Source organism: Vulpes lagopus, chromosome 10, assembly GCF_018345385.1.
Source record: "Vulpes lagopus strain Blue_001 chromosome 10, ASM1834538v1, whole genome shotgun sequence".
Lineage (NCBI taxonomy): Eukaryota > Metazoa > Chordata > Mammalia > Carnivora > Canidae > Vulpes > Vulpes lagopus.
In genome coordinates, this window is record NC_054833.1 from 20777162 (window position 1) to 20804551 (window position 27390).

The 27390-nt window shown below is 39.7% G+C and overlaps 1 protein-coding gene across 11 annotated transcripts in view; it reads right to left on the minus strand.

Annotated features, from left to right (window-relative positions):
* Positions 1 to 27390, minus strand: part of FARS2 (phenylalanyl-tRNA synthetase 2, mitochondrial) — a 502588-nt gene that overhangs the window by 434257 nt on the left and 40941 nt on the right. For all 11 annotated transcript variants that reach the window (XM_041772861.1, XM_041772868.1, XM_041772862.1 and 8 more), the window contains one exon: positions 22001 to 22086. The gene's annotated coding sequence lies outside the window, so the exon portion shown is untranslated. The remainder of the gene's footprint in view (positions 1 to 22000; positions 22087 to 27390) is intronic.

The window sequence follows — 27390 nt, forward strand, 5'->3', positions numbered from 1 at the left end:
TTTAAAAAAAAATAATTTTAAATAATTAAAGAATAAGAAAAAAAAAAAAGGAACAATCAAAATAGATAAAACCCATAAAGGAAAAAAGCTAACTGTGGTCAATGTCCCTCAGGTCACCAAAAATCAACTTCTTCAGTAAAAGGACCAAAAGCCCAATTGGCCCACCCATGGACTCCTTGCAGGTACTTAGTAGTTCCCTAACAATGGTTCCTTATGAGGTCAGAGCAAGAAACGCACCAATCATGAATAAGAATAATCCACAGTGCTTACTTTCTCACATTTGTCTCAAGACCTCCTTTTTTTTTAAAGGGAGTACCCCAAAAGATTTTTCATTTATTTGGTTGAGAGCCATCAATATATGAAAAATTTAAGATAAATATGATGCTTCCGTGGCCCTTTCATTTCTAGTTTGAAAAGCTATAATAATGCTTGGCTTTTAAAGAGCTCATATGTCTACACTTAATATATTCAATTCTTTTTTCTTTAAGCTCTGAGTGATTGATCTTAAAATGACGCCACAGTAACTGACAAGGTGATACTATAACAAAAGTTTCTGTCGTATAAGACACAATAAGGTGCAATATTAATATATATAAATACAAAAGGGAACAAGATTTTTGCTATATTTTCATTTGTTATTTGCAGTTTTGCCCAGAGTCTTTGGAGATTCCTATCTTCCATGAGCCAGAGACCTCGCTATATCCATTTCAGTAATCTTTAAATGCAGAGGTCATTTAACCCAGGCAGCTGTGGGTTCAGAAAGTTACTCTCTTTTTTTAAGCCAACAAGCCAGAAAACTCCTTATCTATATTATTTAGCTTAGGTGCTGGGTGCAGAACATGGCACCAGTGCCTCAAGGGAGGGAAGCGAGATGCCCTTTCATGTATTCCTTCCCTCTACTCCTCCTACCCCTGTGTATATCCAAGTTTCTGACCAAGTTTCTTATCATTTCCCTTCTCTCTGAAGAACTTTTAACACTTCTTGCCAGGCAGATTTACTAGTGGAAAGTTCTTTCAATTTTTATTTGTCTGAGAAATTCTTCTTTTCTCCTTCAGTTTTGCAGGATAATTTTACAAGATAAAGGCATGCCTCGAAAATATTGAGAATTCAGTTCCAGACCACCACAATAAAGTAAATCTCATAATAAAATGAGTCAAATGGATTTTTTGGTTTTCTACTGCATATAAAAGCTATATTTACACTATTCTGTAGTCTCTTAAGCATGCAATAGCATTATGTCTGAAAAACAATGTGCATGACCTATTTAAAAAAGACTTTATTGCTAAAAAAAAAAAATGCTAACCTTCATCTGATCCTTCAGCAAGTCATAATCTCTTCACGGGCAGAGCATCTTAGCTCCACGTTAATGGCTGCTGACTGATCAGGGTGGTGATTGATGAAGGCTGCTGAAGGCTGGGGTGACTGTAGCAATTTCTGAAACAAGACATCGATGAAGTCAGCCACATCTACTGACTCTTCCTTTCAGGAACAATTTCTCTGTAGCTTGTGATGCTGTTTGATAGCATTTTATACTCAGGAGAATTTCTTTCAAATTAGAGTCCATCCTCTCAAATTGCTGCTTGATCAACTGAGTTATGTCATATCATAAGTCCTCTGTTATCATCTTAACAGTAATCCTGGCATTTTCACCGGGATGAGATGCCATCTCAGGAAACCACTTTTCTTTGCTCATCCCTAAGAAGCAACTCTTCATCCATTCAGGTTTATCATGAGATGGCAGCAGTTCAGTCACATCTTCAGGCTGCACTTCTGATTTTGCTTCTCTTGCTTCTCACCATATTTGCAGTTCCTTCCTTCCACTGGAATCCTGAAGCCCTCAAAGTCACCCATGGGGGGGGGGAGGAATCCATTTCTTTCAAACTCCCATTCATATGGATATTTTGACCTCTACCCATGAATCACTAATATCTTGAAGGATATCTAGAAAGCTGAATCCTTTCCAGAAAGTTTCCAAATGACTTTGCCCAACTCGATCAGAGGAATCACTATCTATGACAGCTCTAGCCTTATGAAACATCTTTCTTAATAAGACTTGAAAGTACTCCGCAATCTATGGGCTGCAGAATAGATGTTGTATTAGGAGGCCTGAAAACAGCACTCATCTGGTAAGACCTCTCCGTCAGAAGTCTTGAATGAGCAGACGTATTGTCAATGAGCAGGAATATTTTGAAGCTCATCTTTTTTTCTGAGCAATCATTCTCAACAGCAGACTTTAAATATTCAGTAAATCATGTTGTAAACAGATGTGCCACCATCCATGCTCTGCTGTTCCATTTAGAGCAGAGGCAGAATAATTTAGCATAGTTCTTAAGGGCCCTGGGATGCTGAAAAGGTAAATGAGCCCTGGCTTCAACTTCAAGTCACCAGCTGCATTAGTCCCTAACAGAAGAGTCAGCCTGTCCTCTGAAGCCTTGAAGGCAGGAGTTGACCTCTCCGTAGGTATGAAAGTCCTGAATGCCATCTTCTTCCAACAGAAGGCTGTTTTGTCTACACCGAAAACCTGATTAGAGCAGCCACCTTCATTAATTGCCTTAGCTAGATCTTCTAGATAACCTGCTGCAGTTTCTACCTTAGCCCTGGTGCTTCACCCTGCACTTTGATGAATCCACAAACATGGATTCCTTCCTTAAATTTCATGAACATCTACTAATGTCAAACTTTTCTTCAACAGCTTCCTCCTCTCTCTCAGTCTTTACGGAATTGAACAGTTAGGACCTTAGTCTGGATGAGCCTTTAGCTTAAGGGAATTTGCAGCTGGTTTGATCTTCTATCCAGACTATTAAAACTTTCTCCAAATCATAGTAAGGCTGTTTTGCTTTCTTATTCATGTGTTCACTGGAATAGCACTTTTAATTTCTTTCAAGAACTTGTCCTTTGCATTCACAACTTGGCTAACTGGTGCAAGCAGCCTAGCTTTTGGCCTGCCTCAGCATTCAACATGCCTTCATCACTAAACTTAATCTCTTCCAGCTTTTGATTTAAAGTGAGGGATATGCGACCCTTCCTTTCACCTGAAGGCTTAGAAGCCAAAATAGGGTGATAGGCGTTATTTCAACATTGTGTCTCAGGGAAGAGAGAGGCCCAAGGAGATGGGGCAATGGCTGGTCAGTAGAGCAGTCAGGATACATACAACATTTATCAATTCCGTTCATCTTCTTATATAGGCACTTCGTGGTGCCTCCAAATAATCAGAAGAGGAACGTCAAAGATCACTGGTCACAGATCACCATAACAAATATAGTAATCATGGAAGAGTCCGAAATATTCTGAGGACTACCAAAATGTGACACAGAAACATGAAGAGAGGAAAAGCTGTTGGAAAAATGGCAGTGAGAGACTTATTTGGTGTAAGACTGCCACAAACCTAAGATTTGCAAAAAACACAGTATCTACAAAATTCAACAAAGCAAAGAATAATAAAATGAGATACACCTGTACAGACTTTTAAGTTGGCTGTTTTTCTCATCTGATTACATGGTTTCTGAATAGAAATCGAATGTAATTCCTATCCTTGAGCTTATAGAGGTAAGGTGTTTATCTCCTCTGGCTTTACTCAGAACTTTGTCTTTGATTTTCTGTAGTTTTAATATGATATACCTAAGTGCAGATTTTTTGGAATTTGCCTGCATAGTGTCCTCTGAGCTTCCCGGATTTGTAGTTTGATGTCCATCACCCATTTGGGAAAATTTCTCAGCCATTATTACTTCAAATATTTCTTCTTTTCCTCTTTCTTCTCTTTTTGGTATTCTCAATACACATATTTTATGTTTTAACTGTCCTAGAGTTCTTAAACATTATGTTCTGGTACTTTTTATTCTTTTTTCCTTTGCTTTTCAGTTAGGGAAGTTTTTCTTGACGAATCTACAAACCCATTGACTGTTTCCTTGGCCCAGGCCCGTCTATTGATGAGCCAAAAGACATTCTACCTTTCTGTGTTTTTCATTTCTAGCATTAATTTTGATTCTTTCCAGAGTTTCCATCTCTCTGCTTACATCTATCTGCTCTTGAATTTTGTCCATTTTTACCATTAGAACCCTTAGCATATTAAATATATTTATTTTAAATGCTCAGTCTGATCATTACAAAATCTCTTCTATATCTGACTGTGGTTCTGATGCTTCATTTGTATCTTTAAACTGTGTTTTGCCTTTTAGCATGCCTTGAAATTTTTTGTTTAAAGCCAGACAATGATGTATTATGCAAAAGGAACTGAAGTCTTTAGTGTGAGGTCTTCTGTGTATCTGGCTAAGATAGCTCTGTTTACTGTTAGTTTTAGGTGTCAGAAAGGCTAAAAATTCCTCTAGTGTCCATTTTTGTCTTCCTTGTTGCCTTTAGCTTTCTCTTAAATAGGGTCTGAGTCTTGCTGTTGATAATCCCTTGTTATTACCCAGGACCATGACTGAAATGGTGGTAAGGTGTTGGGGGGAGGGGAAGCCCTCTATAGTGCTATGAGCAGGTCTGTCTTTTACAGAGCCTGTGCCCCTGGACTTTTTTTTTTTTTTTTTTTTTTTTTGACACGGACTTTCTTAAGAGTGACTAAGCTTTCCTTTTCCCTCTGGGGTGAGACCAAAAGTGTAGAAGGGGCTGCAACTGATTATTTCCCACCCCCCAGGTCAGTTAGGTTCTGGTAAAATCCAGAAATCTGTTAAGCTTTAGTAAATTAGTTTTAGGGTAGGCTTTTGTTAAGGAGAACAGAATGCTCTGGATATATTTCAAAATGGTTTCTTTTCCCCTCCCCCTGCCAAAAACAGGACAGGATTTTTTTCTGAGACTCTGGTGGGGCTCCTGGAAATAAAATTCATGAAAGCACAGAGCCCTTCCCCCTCCACACAAGGCCCTGGTAGTTTTGAACACTCAGTCTTGTGTACACCAAGCCTCTAGCAATTCAACTGTTAACAGTTTAACTGCTCCTACCAGTCCTGGTGGGGGAAGGGGTAGAAGGGTGGGGCAGGGAAGGAGGGTTCTACCCCAGGACTTCTGCTTCCAGTAAACTCTGATTCCTGGTATGCACTCTTCTCTGCATTTCTTGGGGCAGCAGTTTACCTCATAACCTTGAATCACTGATGGATCTGAAAAGAGTTATTGATTTTGTTTGTTGAGCTTATTTTCTCATTATGAGGCCAGGGATGTGGACTTCTAAGGTCTTTACACGTTGTCCCATCAAATTTTTTGGTTTACTAACATTGTCACTTTGGTGATATTGTAGTCCTATTTACAATGTTCAAAACTACAGAAATTTATGCTTATTTCTAATATTTTGCTTTAACATGCTATATGGAAATACTAAGTGCACACAGGAAAAACAGCCTCAGCATATATGAGTGTTTAGAAAAATAGCTAATCCTTCCTATGATGCCACTCACATTAGATGAATCTTGTGCAACACATCTGACATTTAAAAATCTCTGTTTGGATTACAACAAACTTTTCTTTACAAATAACTTCTAAAACCAGATGTCAGCCAACAGGAATATGGCTCCATTAGTTAGTGAAGGCTGCCAGTTAAGCGTGTGGATAGCCACGAGCCTCCCTCTCCATAATGAAGCCCCAGCAGATGACAGAATGAGCACCAGCACTATATGCTGCTTTATGTCTCATGCACAACTCATTTGTTGATGCCATGCAAGGTGGTAGGAGGCAAATGATTTCATTTCACATGAAGCAGGTTCCTATACGGTTGTTTATCATGGTCATTTGCCTCTGAACATGCATTTATAACCAGCCCATCACAAATGTATTAGGTGTTCAGGTACCCTCTCTTCCCTTTTTCTCTAAAAGTCATTCTACTCTTTAGAAACAAAACAAATTCTTTTCAAAATAATATGTTGCCAACAGTATATCTTGATGCTTTGGAAAACACATTTTTTTTGCTGGTATATCATTCTTTCTTTGAAAGCTGGGGAGAGCTATTACTTTACCACAAATACTTAATGTTAAGGTCTTAATATTTTTCATATTGTGGAGTGGTTTTTTTTTCCAGATTATATTTTCATAATTTCTCTTAGCTCCTTTTTCTCACCAGGAAATGCATTTCCCATCTAACTCTATAATTTCTGGCTTCAAACCTCCGGTACCTAGGTAAATCTATAGTGAATTTCATTAAATATAATTTATAATTTTAGAATCACATTTATGTCTATAGACCAAAATGTCATACACAAGGTTTGACTTCACTATGGGGTTCTGCAGGAGCTGCACACATGGAAAAAAATGAGACAACTATTCACAAAACCTACAGTTATGGGGAAAGGTCAGAGAGCACATGTATACAAAGGAATACTCACCTTGTCTGACATTGTCCAGCATTATGGGGGGAGAGGGGTCTTAACCCTTATTAATGCTTCTCCAGGATTCTCAAAACAATATTAATTATCTAATATCTAGGCAGGCTGTTCCCTATCCTAAGATATTTTTCCTAAAATCCAAATCATTTAAATGAACACAGAAACCTTACATTATGAAGGATTCCTAAAGCACCTCTTTTCAAAGCCAAGAATTAGCAAAATTATCAACCACCAATTATCACCACCCACAATTTACCAGCTTTGTCATTTCAGATTTTTATATATTAGATTTTCTTAAAATACAGCACAACTGAACTTTTATTTCATAGATTGCATTTTTCTCAAATCCAGATTGCTATATTAAATCTGCCTCAAAAATTCCACAAAAGCTTTTCAGGTAAAAGTAATATATATTCTTGATTCAATTATATGAAAGATTAATGAAATTTATATTTCCCCAACTATGAAAACTGAAGCTCTTTAGATGCCACTGAGACACAGTGGCCATCAGGACTCCCATGGATCACAAGTATGTGGAGAATCCCCCTTACTAGATCTCTTAATGCATGAGACATACAAGATCATTAATCATTAGAGAAAAGACAACCACTCAGACTGCAAAGGAGTAAGATATAAGATCTACCTGAGGAGAAATCAGACTAGAGGCAGTTCATCAAATGAGGTCAGTGCTTAGCAAAGAATGGATAGACTTGCTTAGCTACTCCTTAGAAGAAGAAACCAGCAGTGCTGGTGACCCCTACTGAAACATGGAGAAAGGATCTATCCCTTCCCCTACATCATCCCTGCTCTCCTTGCTCCCATCTGCCTCAGTCAACTGATGACTCCCGTCTGCCCCATACACCCCATCCCACCCACTACAAGTTCTACTGAATCCATCTCTTCAATATCTCAGGGATCCATCTGCCTCTTTCTATCACTAATTGTCATTCCCTCCATCAGGCCACTTTCATTTATCTAAGGGGACCCCTTGATTGGTTTCCCTGCCTCCAGTCTCAGCTTTCTCAATCTATTTACCCCAAAACCACCAGCAAGATCTTCCAAACTACAGTTCTGATCAAGTCACTCTACTGGTAAAATCATTCAGCAGCTCCTCCATGCCAAAAATGTCTCTGTGGATAAAATCCTAATGACTCAGTATGATTATATGGACCTTCATAAACTGGCTTGGATGTTCCCAAATTTTGCTAAATACAGAAATCTGGGAAGCTTTATAATTTCAATGCCTCAGCACACGCCATCCCAATGAAGTCACAATGCCTGGAGGTAGAAGCCAGTTATCAGTATTTTTTAATTCCCAGGTGATTCCAAAGTCACCAAAGCTTTAGGAACCAATGCTTCCCTCTCTGGATTCACCTCTTAATATTCTCTAACTCCAAGCCACAAACTAGCCTGCCTGAACCATTTTCTGTTTTTCAGCACTTTCTCATGCTTACTAGCACCCATGGCTTTGCTGAGACTATTCCCTGTGAACACTCCTCTTTCACTTATGGCTTGTACAAATCTAGTTCCCAGAAAGGTTCCCTGTTCTTATAGTAGAGTCCTTAAAAAAAATTCTCTATCAGAAACTATCTTCTGGGGGGAGCCTGGATGGCTTTCAGTCAGTTGAGCATCTGACTCTCAGTTTTGGCTCAAGTGATCTCAGGGAACGACTCCAGGTTCAGTGCAGAGTCTGCTTAAGATTCTCTTCCTTTCACCTCCCTCTTCCCCTCTAAATCTCTCTCAAAAATATAAGTAAATCTTAAAAAAAAAAAAAAAAAAAAAAAAGGAGGGGGGAGAGAAATTGCCTTCTGGGAGAAACAACCAACAAAAGACAACCTACTGAATGGGAGAGGATATTTGCAAATGACATATCCAATAAAGGGTTAATATCCAAAATATATAATGAACTGATACAACTCAATAACCAAAAAACAAATAATCCAATTTAAAAATGGTCAGAAGACATGAACAGACATTTCTCCAAATATGAAACCCAGATGGCCAACAGACCCATGAAAAGATGCTCAGTATCACTCATCATCAGGGAAATGCTATCAAAACTATAATGAGATACCACCTCACACCCATGAGAATGGCTAAAATCAAAAATACAAAAAAGTGTTGGTGAGGATGCAGAGAAAAAGGAACCCTCAACGCACTGTTGCTGGGAGCATAAACTGTTGTAGCTACTATAGAAAATAATATAGAGGTTCCTCAAAAAATTAAATATAGAAATACCACATAAACAGTAATCAGACTACTGGGTATTTACCCAAAAAGTACAAAAACACTAATTCAAAGGGATGCATGCATCAATATGTTTATTATAGGATTATTTACAATAGCCAAATTATGGAAGCAGCCCAAATGTCCATCAACAGAGGGGTAAGGAAGATGTAGTATATGGTACACACAAAGGAATTACTCAGCCATAAAAAGGAATGAAACCTTACCATTTGTAATAACATGGATGGAGCTAGAATATAATGCCAAGGGAAAGAAGTCAGTCAGATAAAGGTAAATACCATACGACTTCACTCACATGTGGAATTTAAGAAACAAAACAAATGAACAAAGGGGGGAGAAAAAGAAGCAAACCAAGAAACAAACCTTAACTCTAAAGAACAAATTGTGGGTGGGGGGATGGGTGGAATAGGTGATGGGGATTGAAGAGGACACTTATGATGAGCACTGAGTAAGGTATAGAACTGTTCAATCACTATATTATACGCCTAAAACTTATATAATGCTATATTGTTCACTACACTGGAAATTGCCCATGCTTAAAAAGCAGCTCATGGTCCTCTCTTTAGCTAATTAAACCACCAAGATAAAAAACTGAAAAGGTCTCAATCTTAAGAGTGTCACAGGAGGATAGGATAAATAAGTGTATCTGAGTCTCGTACCACAATTTATAAATAAAGAAAATGTTACAGGATTTTTTTTTCTGACTAACATTTATTAGGGAGTGTTGGGATCCCTGGGTGGCGCAGGGGTTTAGCGCCTGCCTTTGGCCCAGGGCGCGATCCTGGAGACCCGGGATCGAATCCCACATCAGGCTCCCGGTGCATGGAGCCTGCTTCTCCCTCTGTCTGTGTCTCTGCCTCTCTCTCTCTCTCTCTCTCTCTCTCTGACTATCATAAATAAATAAATAAATTTAAAAAAAATTATTAGGGAGTGTTGATGTGTGTGTTTTAGACAAAACGCTATAATCTCAAACTCAGATAACCCCTGTTGAGTTAAAAATTATAAAACCGACCATACACACACACACACACACACACACAATTCAAATGGGATGCCTCCTGAATCTCTACCTCAGTTACTTTGTCACTTTTCCTACAACAGTTAATGTTACCTGTGATCCTTTTTGGAAGAGTGGGGGATTTATTTCATGTATCTATAAAACATATTCTTTCTGATTATTTCTACAGAGTCACAGACCACATCTTGCTTTTCATTTAACAGCAACATGCATTGGAATGTTTTCTCTGTCAGCACATTATACACCTTCCTCACTCTTTGGACAGCTACAAATCATATACCATTTGAGAGTGGAACAATTTATTTGACCAGTACCACACTGAGGCGCTCTGTTCCCAGGTTTTTGCTATAGCAAATGATGCTGGAATAAGCATCCTTGCCCACATATCTTCACAAATCATTATAAGTCCAGATGGACGGTAATTTCTTAAAGGTAGGATTTCTAGGGAAAAGGCATATACATTCTATTTTGATACTGTCTGTGGATCTCCTGTGGTGAGAGTTTCTGTTTCCCCAAATTCTGTGAGCACTTAGAATTTTCTTTCTTTCTTATTTTGCCAAACTGGCCAAAAATAGTATGTCATTGACATACCTTCCAATAATTATTACCAGCAAGGCTATATACCTCATTTACTTTTTTAGCAGCATTTATATATTTTTTATTAATCTACTAAATTCACACACACACACAAAAACCTACTGAATTAAGAGTTTTTTCATTACTTGCATCTATGAGTTCTTTTAAAATTAAGATCGCTAATGGCAACTCTTTCTTGGCCATGTGCGTTACAAATTTATGGCTCAGAGAAAGATCTTCACTATTATGAAATTATAAATAAATCCACCCATGTTTTCTTAGTTTTACTGTTTTCATATTTTCATGCTTAAATCTTTGATCTGGAATTCCCTGGGGTGTAAAGTGTGAAAGAGGAAAAATGCATATTGTTTAACCTCGTTTCCCTATTTAAATTATTGGAAAATCTGTTTTCTACAGCGATCTAAAAACCATCATTATCATCATCTAATTTCAGATCCATTTCAGGTTTATTTCTGGATACTATTTTGTTCCATTGATCTGTTTGCCTATTTCTTCTTCTGCAGCAAAAAGCTTAAATTGTCCAGTTCCAGCACTTAAGCAATTCTAGCTTCATGACATACCTTAACATCCAGTTAAGTCTAGTTGCTGCTCATTCCTTATTTTTTTCAGAATTTCCCAGGTCTCTCTCACATCTTTTTTCTCCAGAAGAATTCTGTATCATTTCACCAACTCCCTCCCTGAACAACAACAAAAATCCTATGGCTCTTCTGAATTGGGAAAGCACTGATTTCACAGATTTCCAGAGAAATGACCCCCTTTGATATCAAGGCTTCCTTTCTTTCTTTCTTTTTTTTTTTTTTAAGATTTTATCTATTTATTCATGAGAGACACAGAGAGAGAGAGAGATAGAGAGAGGCAGAGACACAGGCAGAGGGAGAAGCAGTCTCCACACTGGGAGCCCGACGTGGGACCCAATACCAGGACCCCAGGTTCATGCCCTGGGCCAAAGGCAGGCACTAAACCACTGAGCCACCCAGGGTTCCCTAAGGCTTCCTTTCTAAGCTCTTCCTTTTCCCAGGTCTTTAACCCTTCCTAACATATCTCTTTACAAACACATCCATCACAACAGATTAGAAATAAAAAATTATGCTCCTCTGCCAGATGGTTTAAGAAGCGGAACATGTGAGGCCCCATCACCTCATGCCTAGACTACCCTGACAGGTACCCAATGGGAGTTGTTGCTTCCTCTCTTGCGCCCTTCTAATCCACTAATACAGTGATCCTTCTAGGGTACTACAGCTCAAACCCTTCAGAGCTTGCCCTCAACATTTTCCAGGCCTACAAATGTCCACATCACTGGGTTCCTTCCTGCTCCTGTGGCTTCACCCAGATCTTTCTGGTCACCATCCAGGTGCCCTGGCTCTACCTGCCTTCCCAAGACACAGTGCTCTCTTTCTGCCTTGAGGTCATTGCATGGGGCACTCCCTCAGGAATACCTGGCCCAGTAGACACTCCATAAATTCAGGAAAGAATTAACGGAAGAAGAACAATTTTGTAGCAGGCTATTTTTTAAAAGTGAAAAAAATTCTTACATCCATGCTCCATTTTTTTATTAAAAAACATTTCACTCTCCTTTACTTCAATCTTTATTAAAATATATATATTTTTATTTTATTTATTTACTTTTAAGTACTCTCTACACTCAACATGAGGCTTGGTCCCACAACCCCACAACCAAGAGTCACATACACTACCAACTAAGCCCAACTCCCACCCTTTACTTCAGTCTTAAAAGATTCTCATCTCTTGAAGCAACGTGGGGAGGGTGAGTGCTTGCCTGCCACTAGGTAAGACAGAAGCTAAAAGCACAACGTAGGGTCCTGCCAAGATCAAGGCTGCAGGGCAGTTCTGTGTGCTAACCATACTCACCAAGATTCCCACGGGCATCACCCTTCCTTACCCACAAGAACACTAAGCTAAGATGAGGTAATCCATAACACAGGAAACCAAGTAGTTAGCAAATGTATGCCAAAATGTTCAAACTCACTGCTAAGCAAAGACTTAATAACTCAATGCTATTTCTTACATATCACCTTAACAAAGCTTAAACAGCAGTAACACCTAATGTTAAGGTGCACTGTATGGTTAGTTTGGCATTACTAGTATCCACTTATCAAAAATAACATGTATAATATACAACATAAAACTCTGTGTGTGTGTGTGTGTGTGTGTGTGTGTGTGTATGTGTATAACATCAAAATGTTTCGTCTTTTTCGACCAGCAATTCAACTCTGGGAAAATATCCTAAAGAACTAATCCCAAATACATATCAAGCTTCATGCACAGAAAGTTCGAACTAGAGGATAATCTTCAACTGGGAAAATATTAGAGCTATGCCAAATAATAACTCTCAAAGGAAAGAGAGAGCCCAGCACTACTGACTGAAGAGACAATTTACCCAGGCCTGTCTTCATGGCTGAGGAGCAGTGCAAAACCCCACCGATAAAAGAGGGCTAAGCCTCTGATCCAGACACTGACAAAAAAAGCAAATATTTTAAGAAGTGCCTCTCAATGAAAAACTAGGGTTCTGAAAGGGAAATTATATGACAAGGAAAAACTATGTGGTAAGTAGAAAGAAAAACAAAAAAAAAAATTTTTTTTTCCCAAAAATAACTACAGGGACTCATGGGTGGCTCAGTCGGTTAAGCAACTGACTCTTGGTTGGGCTCAGGCCATGATCTCAGGGTCATGGGATCAAGCCACAAAACAGGCTCTGCACTCAGCATGGAGTCTGCTTAAGACTCTCTCCCTCTGCCCCTCCTCCTCACATTCTCTCTAACAAAAAAAGAAAAAGAAAAAGAAAATGTAATAGCTTAATTATAGCCACATAAAAATTATGTATAGAAAAGGAATGAAAGAAAATTTTGAAATGTTTTTATTGCTTGCATTCAAGTGGAAAGAACTTGGGTTAATTTTCTCTGCTCTTTCAGTTTTTTCTGATCTTCTAAATTTGAGAACAAGCTTCTAGTTCCTATCATGAAAAAAAAAAGTTAATCCCTTTGAGACCAAACAAAGTAAAAAAAAGTGCCGACCTCAGCAAGCTGTAACAAAATGTTTATCAACAGCCTTCAGTAAGACTCTTCTAACTTCTTTTTACTGTGTAACCATATTACCAGTTATTGCACAGAAGGCAGTATGGAGCTAGATTCCTGGGATGCAGGCAAAAATCATCCCATCCACTAGCCACAGATAGGATTAATGAGATTATTTTCCTCTCCCAGGAAGAAAGTGGTTTACACACTGAGACAGTTTGAAATGCTGGCACCATGCATAAAATAAGCTATTCAGTCATACCAAGGACAAACATTTCTACTCCCAACTTACAGAAACATAGTCAAAGCCCCATGAAATGTAAATACCCATAAATTCCAAACCCGATTACCCAGTAGCTATAACTACTGACAGCTGATGTGGTTAACATCAATTTCCAGAGGCCTCAAGCACCTCAGACTGAGCCGGCTGTAGTCATTCACAAATCATTCAAATCCCAGGGCAGACATCACAGAGCTGTTAAAAGGACCAGGAGACTGTTCATTCTCCCTCCTGCTTTGTCTGCTCGGTCCTTCCATTTGACATTGACCATGGGCACCTCCCTCACTATTAAAGCCTTTAGCTGCAGAACTTCAACTGTGCAAACCAATGTGCTTGTCATATTCAGGGTAAGAAGTTACAGAGAGGAAGAAGAAAAATCACCACACAGAGGACACAACACCGAGGTTTAGCTTTCAGTCGCAAAGGAGAAATCAAGAAACTCAAAGTTAATGCTCTCTTGAAAACCGTAAATCTCTACTCTGTGCATATTGATCATAACGAGAGTTTTATTAGGATCACAATTGTGGCAAATACACACCCCAAACATGTACCACAAATAACTGAACATTCTTCCTCTGAAATAAAAGGTTTATATTTAAATTCAAAGATAATAATGCAAAGCTGTAATTTTATATGAAACTGAATTTCGATCCCACACTATCTCTTGGCTCTCAATACAAACTTCTAAGCCTCTATGGCTCTTGCCCGGATCTGACTATTGCCTCAAGGTCACACTCTATAAACACATTTCTGTGTAGCTGTAAGAGAGGCAAAACGTGGGCATACAGAAAAAAAAAATTAATTTTAAAAATTAAAAACCTTCAAATACAGATCTGTTGAGGGCATAGGGAGATGGCAGTAGTGGAAAGGACACTAGAGTAGGACCCAAGGGCCAGGTCCAGTTACATTCAACACCCATGATCTGTGTGATCTTGAGGAAGACGTTTGGTTTTCCTGGGCTCAGTTTCTCCATCCGTCAAACAAGGAGGTCCCATTAGATGATGTGAGAGATAATACACACTAGTCAGAGGTCTTCTCCAAAATCACCTTTCTCAGGTAATTTCTCCACCAAAGTTTCTTCTTCCTTTACCCCTGTGAGGTCAGCTGTGAGTTTTACATGTGAGCACAAGATCTGGGCGATCCCATTACTTAACCATGGGGCTTTGGTGGAACTCCTGGGACCATCGGATACAGCACAAGTTTCCCACAGGCAGTCAGAAGACACAAGGCCACCACTAGGTACATAAGACATAAAACAGTGTGCTAGACAATCCAGGGGAGAGGTATAAAAATTAATGACTTTAAAAGGTACAGTCCCTACTTTAAGGCATTTGATGTTTACCAACATCAAAAACAGTCCAATGGGAAATACAAAGAATTGGAGAAAATTGTAATGGCAAAGATCTAGAACAAATTACTAATTAACCAAAGTACCTTTCCCACTGAGCCCTAGATGTGTGAGGAAGGATTTTGAGGTCACAAGCACTCCTCCGTTCTGCATCTGAAAGACTGCAGTTGCCAGGAGAGGGCATCTTTGCTACCTGACTTAGGTGGGCTCCCGAGCATAGGCCCAGCTATTTCCAATGCCCTCCCCTCTGCCTGTCCTACGAACTTTCTTCAAATTCCACCTTCACCTCCAAATTAATAGGTGTTCTCAAAAAGGAGAGGGCTACGAAGAACCTCATCACAGTGCCTGCATGTTCTTATTCATTAATCTTTGCCAATTTTTTTAAATTTTCAAAATTCCAGAGAAACAGGAAATATACATAATTTGCTTTATTCCTTCACACTGTGATATTAAATACTGCATTGAATAATTATTAGATTGGCATTAGATACCTAGTATCTTCCTATTAACAAGAACAATGCATACCATTGCAGTTGAAATCAATACACATACGAATCAGTGAGTTTTGTGTGCATGCGCACACAAACACACACGCCCCTCCTCCTGTCCTACTGTGAGAGACCGCATCCTTGACCCTAGCTAAACATCTTGAAAACAAATGACTTTGTGATGGCATTGTAAATTGCTTCCACTCCTCTGGAAAGCAATCTGGCAATATGTTTTAGGAGCCATAAAATTGTTCATACTCTTTGACCTAGTAATGCCACACCTGGGACTCTCTCCTAAGAATCTAATTCAAAATATGGAAATAGCAACATGCACAAAGATATGCCTTACAATGTTATTAATAATTGTGAAAAGTTGGGAGCAATGTACTTGTCAACAAGACAGCTAAATAATTAATGGTATACAACAGAATATTATGCAACCATTAAAATGGTAATGATGGAGATTATGTAGTACTAACAGGGAATGAAGATAGAAAACATACAAATATGTAAAAATCATTGCAAAAAACGATAATCATGGAGCACGGGAGCATTTTTTCCCATTCTATTTCTTAGCTTTTTGCAATATAGTTCTGAGGCCTCTATAAGAGAATCTTTAAAAAAAAAAAAAAAATGGGGGAGTGCCTGGATGGCTCAGGTAATTAAGCATCTAACGCTTAACTTCAGCTCAGGTCATGCAGGGTCATGATACTGAACCCGTGTCAGGCTCCACATCCAGAAAGATTCTCTTTCCCCCTTTCCCTCCCCCGCCCCCTCTATTTTCTCTCTCTCAAAAAAAAAAAAAATAAGTTAAAATTCAAAAAACAAAAATAAAACAATACAAAATGAAATGGAAGCCTTTGACTGTAAGAATAAAGATGAGAGGGGCCACACCAGAGAGCAAAGTCGGCTCTCTCACCCAGGAGGGAGGGGACCAGAGGCATTTCACATTGCATGACGGGCAGGGAGCCATGTGCAGAGAACAGCTTCATGGAGAACCACCTGGAGGTATCCCATATTGTCAATGATTGCCAAAACATGAACAGTGCCCACGAGCTAACTCCAGTCGGTTCCCTCCATTACGAGCATCCTGAGGCAGAGATTTCCCCAAGCACACCACATATGCCATCAGGTTCTCTGTTAAGGAGATTTATATGGGGTCACATGAGGCTGTATGATAATTTATTTAAAGTAAATAAGCTCAGATTTTCACATTTGGAGCAATGGGGAAGGTCTGCGGCAAGAAATGCAATAATCAGAAAGATGAGGGGAAGAAGACAGAAGTACCTGTCACTTGTGGTGAAGCAGAGGAGTGTGGCACCAGGGGTGTGTGTCTCAGAGATAGGAGTCAACATGAGGGCAGGACTGACCTCTCCTGGGCTGACTCAAGGAGGAAGGACACAGGAGGTCAGGGAGAGTGTTCAGTCCCAACACATGTTAATCACCAGATGGAAACTAATTTAAACCTGGAGCCACTTAACCCCACATGCAGTGTCAACCCTGTGTCCAACCTGGGGACCAGCCCTACACAGGGAGATCTTAGGGAACTCTAGTCCAGTTTTAAATGGCCAGCATTGAGTGAGACTTGTAGGTTCTCTGCCTTACAGCTCTTGTGTTCTTAATCTCATCCCTTGACCATGCATCTCTTTTATAATGCAGTGTCAACAACCTAGGTCTCACCTCCCCCTCTATACCTTAATTTCTGCTCTGAAGCCCTGCCCTGGGAAGCGATAGAGCAACTGACTTAAAATTCATATTAGGGCAGCCTGGGTGGCTCAGCAGTTTAGCACCGCCTTCAGCCCGGGGTATGATCCTGGAGACCCGGGATCAAGTCCCACATTGGGCTCCTTCATGGAGCCTACTTCTCCCTCTGCCGATGTCTCTCCCTCTCACTCTCTTTCTCTATGTCTCTCATGAATGAATAAATAAAATCTTTAAAAAAAATCTTTAAAAAATTCATATTATGTCACTGTCACCCTCCTCTCTGTCAACCTTGGGAAAATTACTTAAATCTCTCAAACCTCAGTTCTCTTATCTTTAAAATCTATACCTACGCCATAAGATTACAAGGTTCAAAAGAAATAATGAATGTAGGGGTGTCTGGGTAGCTCAGTTAGTCAGCACCTGCCTTCAGCTCAAGCCAAGATCTCGGGGTATAGGGATCATGCCCTGCATTAGGTTACGCACTCTATGCATCGTCTGCTTCTCCCTGTTCCCCTCCCCCAACTTGCATGCACTCTCTCTCTCTCAATTGAATAAATAAAATCTTTTTAAAAAAGAATGAATGAACATAAACCACAGTATCTGATATACTGGGATGCTAAAATAAAAGTTTGCCTACATGCCCTTTTGTTCCTCAACTGCCAGCATCATGCCTGTCTCACCTCCCCCCACTAATCCTGTCCAGTAAACATGAACAGCATGACCCACTCTCTACGGCTAAACCCTCCGTATCCCAATCACAAATCTGTACTCAGCTTGCCTTCTGGAACCACCCTACTATCCAAACTGAGACATTCTCATTTCTCAGCCATGATCTCACTCCACTTCCTCACATATGTAACATCTTAGACACAAGAAGTACGTAGCAATCCTTTCAAAGTTGAGGTACTGAGGCCAAAGTGCCTGCATTCAAAGCCCTGTTCTTTCACTTGATAGTTAACGTGACTGTGGCCAAGCTACTTAACCCCTCTGGGTCTCAATTTCCCCATCTATAAAATAGAGGTGTAACAGTGCCTACCCCCCTAAACCTGCTGTGAGGATCAAGTATATTAATAAAACTCTGAAAGCTATGTCTAGCACCTAGTAGACAGGTAATTTTTCAACTTTGACTCCCCATGAGAGTATTTAAGCCAGAGGTCTTTAGCTACATATGCTATTCCATATTAGCAGAACAAGCCAAACATCTTTGTTCCTCTTATGCACTAGGAGAGATTTAAGTAGGCTTTCGAAAGCAAATCTTTGCTATCCCCAGTGAGGTCCACAGACCAGAATCAGCATCACGTGGAAGCTCATCAGAAATGCAGATTCTCGGGCCTGCCTTAGCCTGACTGAAATGGGACATGCATATTAACATATTTTGTACACCCAAGTCACCAGGGGTTCTTGTTATAACACAGATCTAGGTGGGGAGGGGGACCTGAAACTACTATGCCAGGACCACACTTGGGAGTAGCAGGTGCCACAATGAGAAGAGAGCCCTGCCTTGCAAATAGGAAGGGTGCCAAGATGTGAGAAAACTGTCACTGGGCATCTGTTAAGTGGACAAGAAGGGAGAGCAATGTGATTGGTAACTATGGAAGAGTGTATCACTGAGAAGATAAATGGCACAAAGAACTTCTTCAGAAGTTCTTACAGTGGAGAGACTATGTCTTACTCATCTTCATTTTTCAACTGAAACTGCCTAACATAGAGGAAGAGGCTCACTGTAATCATCTGATGCTATCTTCACTTTTGTGCAAGTTATCCCCTTCTTCCGTAAATTGGAATACTATTTTTAGTCTTATTAAAAAGAAAGAACACGCACACACAACTGTTTTACTGCTATATTAGTGGGTCCTCCCTATCCCACCATAACATAATATTTGATTCTACACTTCCTATATGAAGATGCCACATACTATTATGAATGGAAGGGATCCAATTCTAAACTGTTGCTCTTAGAAATGATACCAGCTTTGAAAGACCCAGGCGTGGCAGTGAGCTGGGCTGGAGCTAGGAGGGGCCAGTAGAATATCCTCCACAAACAACCAGCTATGTTTTCAAAGAGAATTTGCTGGTACTTTGCTGCCTTTTCATTTCAAACATTCAGCATGTTAAAAATGAAGTTGAGGAAACAGAAAATTAAGTCCCCCATTGTTATAACCCTTGACCATTTTTTGAGTGACATGTGTAACTAATCAGCCCCTGGAAGTCAGCAACCAAGGAATAATTAGTGGGAAGGTGATAGGGACAACAAATAAGACTACAGAGCAGAAAAACCATTCCAAGTGATCTAAGAACCCCATCAAGTCCTTCCAGGGAAGCACAGCTTTCATTTTCAAAGATGTTGGAAATGACCAGATGCCCTTGCTTTTGATCTAAGCAATTGGTCCCCCTCATCCATCAGTGCCCTCAGTCCACCTTTACACACACACGTTACCATGGTAACTAACTACGAGGAGAAATCCACACAAATGTGAGAAGGGAGGCACCTCCCCAGTCCAAGCCCTACAACTATTATAAAATTATCTAAATGTGAATACCAGATCAAATCCAAATGTGCCTCTCTTTGAAAAAACTGAGGAAGATGAGTAGCAGATGATCCTACAAGAATTTCCTCTGTACCACTCTGTATTAGCAGCTATGTAGGATTATGAATAAAGGTAACATTATGTATGCTTCTACTATGTATATTCATAAGTACATACACATATACATGTACAAATTGCTCTGCTCTGCCCATATCAGAAAGGTTTTGGAGTGGGTCCAGAAGTCCTTGTCCTTAACTACTAGAGTAACTCAAATGTTGTCTACCCTAAACTGGGGTCTCTAAGAGATACACAGCAAGAAAGCCACCACAGAGCCTTTGTTTCAACTGCTGACAGAGCTCTCATAAATACACAGAATACGAACAATGACAAAGTTAGAAATTTTTACATCTAAATACTCATTTTTAAAACCAAATCAAACAAGAATACTTGCTCCCTCAAACCTCAACTCTCATCTATGAACTTTGATGAAGTTTCAACCAAATAATCTTAAAGCCACAGTCCAACATAGGAAAGATGATGCCAAGTTCATCAAACAGTCTGGGAGGGGCTAGGACACAGCATTCCTCTAAATCAGATGCTCTCCAACTGACTATGTGGTTTACTCAAAGATACAGACTTCCCAAAGTAATGATATGGCTGAGTGTTTAAAAGCACAGGAGGGCAGATGCTACACATAGCAAGAAGCCTTCCAGAACTGCAGAAATATCAGCTCCAATGTCATCGCAGTCTTCACTTTATAAAATGAAACTGCCATCAGAACTCAGTGACCTGGAGCTTGCATTGAAATCTTGGAGAACAAACAGTTGTCTTTCCTCTATATTCCTAAACTCAAGGCTCTGCAGAGTAAATAAGATTTGTCCTCTATAGCAACCGGCACTAAATTGTGTGAATACTCCATAAGGATATGAAAATAATTTTCAAACCACAGATAAAATAGAAGAGATTCCCTTTTATGTGAGAAATATACTCCAGCAATCCCTGCTGAGAAGGACAACCAGAAAAAAAGACCTCCTGTATCTTCTGTGGTGGTAAAAATCTTAGAGCCAAAAAAAACAGGTAGTCAAGAGAAACTAGAGCAACAATCCTATACCTTGACCATACACTAGAGTTATCTGTGAAGCTTTTCACAAATCCCAATGGCCAGGGCACCCATCAGACCAGTTACCTCAGGATCTCTGGAGGTTGGCCTCAGGCATCATTGTTTTCAAGCTTGCTAGGTAGAGCATAGTGTACACCAAGGCTGGGAGGCACTGAATCAGATTATCTTAAAGATATCTTCCGGATCAGAAAACTCATCTTAGCTGATTGTGGGCCCTTGATACCATGGGTCCAGGAGTCTTTGTCTGAAACGAACACCCAGCTATAATGGTGTGCTGTACAAGCTGTCACCCTCACCGCGGGGGGGGCACTCAAGGCCATGCACACGCAGCCCCGCGGCCTTAAAGAGCACAGAAGTCACCCACTCAGAGGCCCTGCCTGCATGAGCAGGATTTAAAGAGGCCCCTAGGTCTGTATCATCATAGGGCCCCTCACTGGCAGTGGTAGGGGAGGCTCTGCAGACAGGGCACATGAACTGACACACTGGCCAAGCGAAGCCAGCATCACGGAGGAATGGCACTACTTTCAGAAGGCCACAAAGTCCCCTGGTGACCGCGCTGAGGGGGAATGCACGCCCTCCTAGCAAAACACACAGAAGGATGAAAAAAATAAGTACATTTCCTAGCTGCTGCTCCTCTGTCAGTAAACCTGGAAACTTTACTCTCTCAAAAAAAAAAAAAAAAAAAAAAGTCCTCAATGTTTACCATTGCTACCCTCCAAGTTTCCCCCAATTTAAATCCAGCTTGAGAGAATTTTGCTTGGTTTTATTTGAAATCAAACTTCTGGCAGGAGTAGGTAGAGTGGAGATGTATAAAAAAATTCTACCAGTCAATTTATACTTATTCAAAACACTTAAAGGCAAATTTTACCCAAGAAACCTGAATAAAGAGAAAATTGAACATATTGCATACATTTCCTAAGATAATATTTTAAATAACAGTTTAAAGCATAAATTTAGAATGGCAGGAAAAAACCATATAGAGATATCTAAAAATTAATATCTTTCTACAAAATGTGAGATTTTTTTAAAGTTTTTTTGGGGGGCGGATAAAAAAGAAGAACAAAGAGAAACCACTAAACCTAAGAATGCTGAACAATATGTACTCTGAAGGCAAGGTGCCTGGTCTGAATCAAGGCTCTGAAAATGTATTAGGCATAGTGCCCTTAATCATGTCTCTGATCCTTTCTGGGCCTCATCTTACGTGGTTATCAGAGGTTCTGCATTGGACTGTAGGGTTCAAATTCAGATCTGTGTATGTTAGCTGTGTGAGCCCATTTCACCTCTCTGCACCTCTCTTCCTCCTCTATGATACTAAAATAAGAATAGTACCTACCTTCGATCTGGAGAAACTGGAACTCTGGTACACTGCTGACACAACTCTAACTGGTGATGCCGCTGCAGAAAACAGTATGGCAGTTCCTACAAATATTAAACATAGAATTACCATATGAACCCAGCAATTATACTTCTGAGTATATACACAAAAGAACCGAAAGCCAGATCTCAACATGTTTTATGCACATGTTCAAAGCAGCCTACTTAGAATAGCCAAAGGGGGAAGCTACCCAAGACTACACCAACATATAGTTGGACAGGGGCGCCTGGGTGCTCAGTCGGTTAAGTGTCTGTCTTGAGCCCAGGTCATGATCTCAGGATACTGGGACAGAGCCCCACATTGGGCTCCCTGCACCGTGGGGAGTCTGCTTCCCTTTCTCCCTCTGTCCCTCCTCCTGCTTGTACTCTCTGTCAAGTAAATAAAATATTTTTAAAAATAAAATTAAAATAAAGACATACAGTTGGACAAAAGATGGTACATTCATACCATGGAATATAGTTCAGCCTTAATAAGGGGAAAAACTTCTGATACATGTTACAGCATGGATGAACCTTGAGTGAAATGAGCCAGTTACAAAAAGACACGCACTGTATGATTCCACTTATATGAGATCCCTAGGGAAGTCAAACCGATAGAGACCAAAAAAGTAGAAGGGCAGTTGCCAGGGGCTTGGGACAGGGTGCATGGGATGATAGGAATAGGGAGTTAGTGTATATTAGGTGCTGAGTTTCAGTCTGGGAAGATGAAAAAGTTCCAAGATGGATGATAGTGATGGTTTACACAACAATGTAAACTTAATGCCACTGACCTGTACACTTAAAAAATGGTTACAATAGTCATTTTTATGTAATGTACATTTTGCCACAAAAAAAAAAATAGAGAAAGAAAGAAAGAAAGAAAGAAAGAAAGAAAGAAAGAAAGAAAGAAAGAAAGAAAGAAAAAGAAAGAAAGAAAGAAGAAAAGAAAGAGCCCTATCTTCAAGAGATGTTGTAAGGATTAAATGTACGTAAAGTGTTTAGAAAGTGCACAGCACAGGGGAAGCCCTCCATAAATAATAGCTACTATCTTATTTTTCTGTCTTTGTAGCTCCCTCCAGTACCCACTATCCTGTTCTACAGAAACAGATGCTCACTGACTAGATTCCGATCCTCCCCCTCGGAGCTGTATGCCTCTACGACAAGACAGTTCCAGCTCAGGCCTTCCTTCTAGAGCAAATGCTCCTTCCTTGGGACAAAACTTCCACTGCAATTAGATAAAGAAAGACAACACCTAATTTCTGCAGTCGTCACACATAAAGCTGAGATGACCACATTAAAAAAAAAAAAAAAGAAAAAAAAGCTGATTTTATTGTCTTCATTTCCTAAATGGTTAGGAATTTTGCCTCAAAAATGGGCTCAAGGCTAATACCATTTATAGACGTCTGATAGTAGAAAAAAGAAGGAAAATCTCCCTACTATTTATATATATATATCTGTGTGTATATTATATATTTATATTTATATATTATATATAATATATATATTCTTTTACTTTTTACCACAATCAAGACTATTTTACTTCCTTGCCTGATCAAAAAAGCCTATTAGTATGAAAATTTCCAAGCATATAAAAAAGTAGAGAGTTCAACTAGCCCCCATATAACCAGCTTAATAACATTCTTTTTTAATTCTTCCAAAGACTCTATATTCTCTCCCCAAAATATGATAATAAAAGCACCACAACCAGCTACACTGAAGCAATTATTCAACTATAACAAGCACCATCATCACTATTTTTCTTTACTTTTAAAAGTTCTTTTCTGGGAGACACCTGGGTGGCTCAGTTAAATAAATGACTCTTGGTTTCAGCACAGGTCATGATCGCAGAGTCACAAGATCAAGTCCCAAGTTGGGCTCTGACTCAGGGTAGTCTTAAGATTCTCTCCCTGCCCGCCCCCACTCGCATGAGTGTATATGTGAACATACACTCTCTTTCTCCTTCTCTAATAAATAAATAAAATCTTTTTTTTTTTTTTAGAAAGTTCTTTTCTGGTATCTTCTTACCTCCTTTCATTTTTTCCTTTGAAACTACAAATAACTTGAGTATCTACCTTGCCAAAGTTATTGTGAGGATGTAAAATACATGAAAGTGCACAGCTTAGTGTCTGACACTTAATAGTTTCCTGAGAAAAATTAGTTCTCCAAAACCACCATCTCACTCTCCTCCTCCAAGACAAAAGACACCTCCACGTATCTTTCTCCATTCTTCATCACTTACTTTATCCTTCCCTTCCTAACGTTGGTCCTTGCTTCCTTCCTGCATCCCTGCAAACACACACAATTAATCACAAATCCAATCATCTAGAAGACCCCAAATATAAAGACAAATAAGAAAACAAATGAATTGAACTGATAAGGGTATTTAATATTTAGGGTACCAATCCCTAAATTAAAAATAAAAAACATTCCCAATTAAGTGCCTATATATGATTTAACAGAAAAATAAGGCTAGACTCTACATTGTAAAATATCACACGTGGGAATTCCTAATGCAAGTCATTCCTCTGTGTGTGTGTGTGTGTGTGTGTGTGTGTGTGTGTGTGTCTCTATATTTTAAACACTAAACTCTTTTTTGATGATCCAAGAAGTTTTAAATGCTGATGAGATTCATTTCCTTGCAGTACTTTTCGCCCCTGGCAAACCTGCCACCTCTAATTTGTTTTAAAAGGAATTGTAATCACCCAATCAATCATGCTCTTGACCTTCAGCCTTCACAGTCACTTCACTGTGGTCAAAATTGGCTCTAAAAATTCATGTTGTAACAGTTCTATTGTCCTCAAGCTCCAAAATGCCAATGACAGGAATATAATTTGAGTAAACCCTCTGGTAGATGAAAAAACAGCACATGGAGTTTCCAATTTGTCTTCTACCAGGATTCTTTAAATAAAAGTGAATGTCTATGATATTATTAAGTATAATATAACTTTTCCTACACTGGGGTTTAAAGACTTATAAATCACCCAAGTTTCTATGCAATGAAATGAGTTTCTTCATCTTAAAAACCACATGGCTCACTCTTGGTTTTGAGTAACTTATCTCTCTTTACACGGAGGTATGGAATGACCAAGTAATGATCCTCCCAGCTCTACCTCCTCCCCTCGAGCATACACTTAATCTTCACTCCACTGGCATCCATCTTTCTCACTTGTATCCTATTTCAATGGAAAGGCGAACATTCTTCCCACCTAGGCCAAAGCATTATGGTTTATTCATTTCAGCATACAAAAATGCTCGAATTTCTTCCAGGACAAGAACCCACAACCCCATTCAGCTAGTCTCCAGTCTTGTCTCCTCTCTTTTTTCTCAAGAAGGCAGTGAGGCTTAATTTAAGCCTTAAACCCGACTTGTCTTCGTTTTCTCAACCCAATCAACTCTAGGTTCCCTGTCCATTGGAACTATTTTCAGTAGTGTCACCAATAGCCTCCCATTTACTCACAATGCCCACTTTTCACTATTTATCTTACTTGAAGCCTCTGGAATATCTGACACTTTTGGTCACATCCTCTTCCTGTGTGTGCCTTCCCTCAGCTTTTCCGCCTTTCTCCTGACCTTCCTCCTCAGTCTCTTTCAAGGACCCACATCCTCCAATCATCCCTTATCAGTCAGTGACCCAGTCCTTGGTCATGTTTTCTTCTCTACTACATATCCTTCCTTGGTCCCATCTACTTCTGATTATCACTGACTTCAATTACCAATTACATGCCAAGGTCTATCAGAGTTCTGTATTTCCACCTCCCATCTCCCTCATGAGCTCCAGTTTACATGTGCAGGACTTCTCCACCTGGGCATTGCCCAGGCACTACAAACTCATCACATCCAAAATCTGATACTAGCTCATGCATTTACTACATTGGGTGTAGTAAAGACAGAACTCGAAGGCATTCTTTACTCTTTCCCCTTTATTCCTGATATTCAAGCAGTTGCTAGGCCCTACTGCTTCTACATCCCAAATCTCTAGAATTTGTGCACCCCCCCATCTCCTCCACTACTGCTAGTTCAGGCCTTCATTATTCCTCACCTAGATTACCAAAATACACAAGTGTAGTGCTCTCTACCTGCCATCAACACATGCAGCTCTGACCAGCCCTCCAAGCTCCTGTCAAAATTATCTAAAATACAAGTCTTATAGGGTCACTCTTCTATTTAAAACTGTTTTTAAAATTTTATTTATTTATTCATGAGAGACACAGAGAGACAGAGAGAGAGACAGAGAGAGAGAGAGAGAGGCAGAGACATAGGCAGAGAGAGAAGCAGGCTCCACGCAGGGAACCCGATGTTGGACTCGATCCCGGGACTCCAGGATCACTCCCCAGGCCGAAGGCAGGTGCCAAACTGCTGAGCCACCCAGGGTTCCCCTCTTCTATTTAAAACTTAACAAAAAGATTCTAAAGCGCTTTATCTTCATAATTTATTTCCTGAATATCTGACCTACCCCAAATGTTGCCATCAACTGCCACCCCCCAAACATCAGCCATACACAATAAGCACATAATAAGCATGTGTCCAAGTAAACAAAGCTCCCTCAGCCACAGGAAGCCCTCCCACTCTCTGCCTGCAAGTCCCACGAGTTGTAACAACCCCCCTGAGAAAAACTCCTCTGACTCCACTTGTCCAGGGGAAGTAACTCTCCATTCTACAACCACAGCACTGTGTGCCTATCCGGCACTGATCATCCAGATCACTGTTTTTTATTATAGTTGTTGACTTGGTCTCTCCTACTGAACTATGCAGTCTCAGGAGAAAGGAAATGCATCTTATTAGATTTTGCATGTTCCACTACCATACATTTGCAAAATTAATGAATGTACCTTCATTAAAAAGGCTGATTTTCCACCAAACACATTCAGAATTTAATTCTAACAATAAAATAGACAAATCATGAAATATCGGTACAATGGAAAAATGTTATTTTTTATGAGAGACCTTACACTTCATTTTCTTACAAATTATAAAAGTCAAAGGGGTTTTGTTTCTCCCCAAACCATTTGGTTTGGGGAGTTGGAATCACCATTGGCCACCTTCACTGACTCCTGCCCAATCCTGCAGCAAGCACACTGCCTTTAGAGAAGTGCTTTAAGCACTGTTGGCTTATGGAACAAAGATTAGAACATGTTCAACTTATTCAAAAGCAGCATCCTGCTAAAATTCCAAAGATAAAAGAAAGAATCAAGGTTAAGCAGCAAAGTCTTAGGCCAAATAAAACCAAGTTCCTTGTATCAGATCATGTTAACAAGAATTAACTTATCAAAATAATCAAGCACTTGGCAGGTAAATAGGAATCAAGTTCATTGCCCAATGAACACACACCACACCTTGAGAAGTTTTCTACATCTGTTTCTGAAGTGTACT